The sequence below is a fragment of the Belonocnema kinseyi genome, chromosome 5, assembly GCF_010883055.1.
Source record: "Belonocnema kinseyi isolate 2016_QV_RU_SX_M_011 chromosome 5, B_treatae_v1, whole genome shotgun sequence".
Lineage (NCBI taxonomy): Eukaryota > Metazoa > Arthropoda > Insecta > Hymenoptera > Cynipidae > Belonocnema > Belonocnema kinseyi.
Genome location: NC_046661.1, coordinates 129,136,922 through 129,142,921, shown reverse-complemented (window position 1 = coordinate 129,142,921; position 6,000 = coordinate 129,136,922).

Genomic DNA, 6,000 nt, shown 5'->3' with positions numbered 1-6,000 from the left:
TCCTATCCGATACTTTCACCAGGGGTCCCAACCTTTCAGGGCTTAATGCTATATGCTACTACTTTGGATCATTAGCGAAATATCTAAGGTCATTATCATAATTACTTCGAAGTACACTTTTCGATTACCTAACGGTCTAAATCTATTAAAATCAAGAGGGCAGGTTTCCGTAACATAAAATAAAGTTTACTAGGCCACTTCAAATTTACTGTAATACACTAAGAAAAGTATCTGTATTTATTTTAAGAATTAAAACAAATTCGATCTTTACGCGCACGAATCGAAACTATGTTTTACAAACAATAAAAAGAGATCTAATTAATTTACTACCCACAATCTCACCATTTTAGTAACCTAGCCCCGTCCAAAGTACTGAAGATTATCTGATCTTTGACATCAATGAGGAATAAAAGTCGGATATTAAATTCTGAATTTATCTGGATTATTGGGATGCGAACATGGCTCAAGCACGCAAGGAAAACCCGGGAACACTCGCGGAACATGTAATATTGGCCTAATCACCAATACTATCATTTTTTCTCAAAATTGATCAGAGCCCGTACTACCATCGAGCTTACCCTAAAACAAAAATTTATGCCTGCGGTTCCCTGTGACTGGCTGCCTCGGAATGTCTATTGGGCCTAAATATGTCCAGCCACTTCGTGAAAAAATTAACGTATGTTTCATCGTCGGAAGAGGATTTTTTTTACATTTTACGACAGAGCAAGAGTGATAGGTCAAAATGTCTACTTACTTACCTCGTAAGGTAAGTGAGTTTGCAGATTTGTAATTTTTCGGGAGTGTGCCCCGGTCTATGGTAACATTGAACTAATTCAGACTTGATGAATATTTTTGGACGTCGAAATTTATACATAATTAACACACTTCAGTCCTAGCGGAGAAAGCTCCAGATTTAAATTGTCGCTTCGATATAATTTTATCCTTCCTCTTGCTGTAACTTAGTTTTCGAAGATGGATAAGGTTCCAGGAGAAAGAATGAAAATATAAAGAGATAAGGAGTAAATCAAAAATCTTATAAAATTTTCGTAAGTGTTTTCTGGTGGCTCTTTCGGAGGAGACTCTTGCTCTAGAATCTCACGCCGGTTAATTTCAAGATTCCCGGTTTATTCTAGCAAGTCAAGTTCTCTTAGTGGCGGGTAATATTTACTACGTCTCACGTCATATTTTGATTGTATTGACTTTACATTTCTTCTACTTTCTCAAATTTGTGTTCTCTATAATATTACATATATTGTATTAAGCAATTATGTTTTTAATTATCATCTTAATACTTGTGCAAGAAAAAATAGAGTCTTCTACAGAAACTAAACAAATTTCAAATGCTGGCGCCTTCAGTGGTTCGCCATGGTTGTCGATACCCAGCACGTGTAATTATTTTCGAAACCGCATTACAGTGAATCCTACCTCTCTATCCTTTTCTGCAAGCAGCTGATTGGTTCCGATAACGCTACACCATGTTGTTCTAATCTGTTTAATAGATTAGTACATGTCTAAAACAATATGAAAAATTGCCTATTCTTTCAACTTTATTTGTTTATGTTTTTTTATTACAGAATTAGGTTCAGAAGCAAGTTCTCAAGGTGGCTCATCTGATCGACATGAAAGTACACATATGCCAACTCGCACTAATCTGCACACTATACCAGGTCTCGTTATTCCTAATGGCGAAGAAATAATGACTGATGAAGAATTCCTTGCAGTAAACGAAAATAATTCAAGAGTTCTTCCAATAACGCAACATGGAGAATTTGTAATATTGAGTCGAATACCAGATGATCCCGAGCAGTCTGGAGTAATACAGTACGTGGCTGAGAAACTACTCAAAATCGACTGGGTAATAGCTATTTCTGAATATGCGAAGTGTACACCAGGTTGTCTGTGGATGGTTCAAAGTTCTAGGGATTACATACAGAAATTCCGGCAAACTCGAAAATTATATTTGATGAAACAACCTTCTGCAAAAATGCATGTGGCTAACACAAACAGTCTTCAAATGGGTCAATCTAGTAAACCGAAATCAAGATTTTCTATTAATACAGGTAAACAAGGCGACGCGATCCAAAATCAGATGGCTAAACTTTCACTTAATTCTCCTAAATCAAGTCGTCAAATTCCACTTCCTTCCCCGAGAGTAAGTCGTCAAATTCCACTTCCTTCTCCAAGAGTAAGTAATAAGATTCCACCTTTCCCAAGAGTAAGTCATCAAATCTCACCTTCTTCCCCGAGACTAAATAGTCCAATTCCACCTTTTTTGCCGAAAGTAAGGACTCACTCTACTTCCAGTTCAAGTTCTAGTAAAAATCAGAGCCAACAACCTGATGCACTACAAGTTGGCTTTCTAAGTCATCCTAAAAACAAGGAAAAAATCAAAAAATAATGTTGAAATATGTAATACATTTGTGTTAATATTCAAGTTTTATTATTTAAGTATGGTCCCTAATCTAAGTATTCACATCGGACAGGCCATTTTTTATAGATGTCCCTGCTATTTAATTAAATGGTTGTTGGTACACATTACTTTGCTTTTTGGTATGACAACTTCTGATAGGAAATATGCATTTTAAGTAAGATGTACTTAACCCATCAGCTGCTGGCGTTACCGTATGGCACCACAAGTTTGACCTCTTTGGACTAATTAAATCAGTTAAGTTTCAAGTAGTTATTTAAACTATTAGTTATTTAATTGATTAGTTAAACTAGTAAATTAGCTAATTGTTTTAAGTTACTTAAAGTAATATGGTTGAAACTTCGAAAAGGAGTTGAAAATACGCGAAAAAAATGCCGTAGCTGATGGGTTAAGAATAGTGGGAACGGATATAAGGTTAAAAAGTGCTGCAAATAAATTAGTATTTCTTTCTACTTCAATCATTAGTTCTTTCACTGAGTCTTTTGTGTTTGACCAACTTAGGAAAATAAATTAAATTGAACTTAATAATCTGCGACTATATTATTTTTTATTCACTCTATCTGTGAATTTATTCCCTTTGCAAAAGAAGATTCCTATTATTCAAGTTTAAAAATTGTATAGTTCAAAGAAATTTTTGAATAATTTTGTATACAAATAATATTGAAAGTGCCTGGCAAAATTAAAAATCTACCTGAAAATATTCAGTTTTTAATGGTCTTTAATTTCTTTTTAATTGCTTGGAATGCTTTTAAATTCGTTAAAATAAAAAATTCTTATATTATCTGAATTCCATGAACTCACAGAATTTTAGAAAACTTAAGGCATTCAGGGCGGTTTATGATAAATTATTGCTTTAGATTAGGAATTTATTTATTAAATTTTCAGTTAAGAAAGAATCTTTTTTTCTTACAAATTTTTTTTGCATAAAATTATTTTCGCTATTGAAATGTTTAACAATTTTGTAAATTCAGCTATAATGGTTGAAAATTCAACGATTTCTTTGAAAATACTTTACTCTCGTTAAAAATTTAATTTTCAACTGAAAATTTAACTGTTTCAGTTAAAGACTCAACATTTTATACAAAAGTTCGAATTTTTCAATAAAAATTATTATTATTTCAGTATTAGGTGATAAATTATTTCCAAGTAAGTGTAAATGAGCCAATACTATATAACTGAACACAAACATCAGTGCTCCTAACATATGAAACTCATTTTCTTCCAATTAAAGCGCTATAACAGAAAGGCCTATCTCAGTTGCACCCCATCAGAGTTGCTGCAATATTTTTGCTAATAGTTGTTTTGACTTAAAGTATTTATGCAAGAAATTTTCAATCAAAAAGAAATGGACTGGGTAGCGAAGAAATACCTTCCGTTTAATTTTTAAGACAAATGTTCAACCAAATTTCGATTTAACGGAATGGCTGGATATACATAGCTGAACAGTCATATTTTGGATGTAACTAGTAATTTCATAAACGGTAATTGGAAACTGCATTCTCTGACTGAATTAAGTTCTTGCCTCTCATGATCTGAGGGAAAATATTTCAGGTATTGCGAACAGGAATATTATAAAAGCATTGTCCAATTTAATACGGAATTTTGATGTCGCAAATGGTTACTTCGGGTGTTCCGAACATATTGTAAATCGGAGTGTTCACGATTGGTAAGCGTATGAAAACTGGACAAAATTCATCATGGAGAAAATGAAGTCAATTTTGATGTAACTATCAAGGGCTAAGATGAGGCTTAGAGAATGCAAGATAATAAAGAGATTGGTGTCCTATGGTGAAACTAAGAAATTATCAGGATGACGATGCGGCAACCTTATGTCTATAAACTGGAATTCGATGTATTCCATGATTTTATCTAGGACGAGAATGCAACGTCCCTTAATTCTTGTCTGCATAATCAATCCGAAACTGCGTTCTCAATCCTTTTAATCGTTTGCGTAAAAAATATTTCACCATTCCTTTGATATGAATTGCATTCAATATGGTTCTTAGAAAAGATATCAATAACTAATCTAGCAAATATTACTGACGAAAGCTCTGTAGAAAAATCCATGCTTGAAGTATTGTCAGCTGCAATAGACCAACTACTAAATTATTATCTAAATAGTGACTGGTGTTAATGTGCGGTCCAATTATAGATGCAACGCATGAACTTGCTTGCCTCATGCTATCAGCTTCTATTGCGACTATGGTGAAAATCTATTTACAGCGAGAATATACTTTATTTTCAGTGATAGCTCTGAGGAATTTTTAAATTGTTGGAAGTCAGGCGATTAGTTGGTATTCAGACGGCTTCTGAGTGCTTTATTTTAGTCAACATATACGTAGTATCCTCAATGATAACACTTAAAGTCAGATCTGGATATTTTATGAACTTCTGAAAACACCTTTCCAACGCAGGATGTACAATATTCAGGTACGTGAGCCAGATAGTATACCGCATGTAGTGGTATTATTCAGTTCTATTTCTGGGTTATTGCATGCTCTTTATATCGCTAGTCAAAACCACGGAGCGCCTAAATTGCTTCTGTTCGTTTCGTCGAATCTCACAGCCAGTAGTTAGTTATCATTTCCAATTAAGGAACTTCGGTGTATTTCTGGTTATTTTTGTTTACACACAATTTATGGTACGACCTTCTTTCTTTTGTCTAAAAGTTTCAATTTTGCTGCCGTCGTGCACTGTTCTTATGTGTGAGTGTCTCCATGTGATGAGGGTGGATGGTTTTAGTAGGATGGAATAAAATCTTTCTGGTTCTATTTTCTTTCTTACACCTAGCCAATGGATCAAAGTGCCTTACTTGGCAGAACTCAATATCCAAACTGATTTGCCATGCTGGATCGGATACGGTTTCTATGATAAGGATTGCATTTATGGGCTGTTGCGTTCAAATGCATAAGCAAAATCTTATTTTCTAGGTGCTTTATTAGCACATGGAGATCCTTTGTGATTTACGTCTTGGACAAAGAATACCTTAGTGTTAGTTCTACCTGTCTGAACTTTAGTAAAGCGCGACCAAAATTCCTTTGAAGCTTCTGCAATTTTACTGAGATTTCGCCGTTTCCATCAAAGTATTAATGCCCGGATGTTATTCTAGTGGATCCAGTACATGATTTTATTATCCCTAGTACCTATGCCTTCACCTTCCATCAAGTCTTCGTTATCCACACTTCACAGAAGGAATTCATCAATAAGAACCTGCTCTTCCGCTTCAATTTGGATGGCAGCTGTTTCAACAGTCGAAAGCAATCTGCTTACAGATTTCGTCTGTTTTTGGACTGATAGATTCTGCTAATTTATGGCAGTTTTTTGGCTGTGCACGTATTTTGTAAGCACTTTTGAGATCACTTCCCCCCATGTAAGCAACAATAAGCATTTAGTGTACCCCCTGGATGCTACATAATATTTGCTTGATAAAGAATGAATGGCAAGGTTTTTTTGCAAATATTTAAGAACGCTTTCAATTTAGCTTCACAATAAATACAAATGCTAATTACGAGAAGCGTAATATAGATATACGATTTCTTCTAAATTGCCCAAGGCCCTTAGATCTATCTATC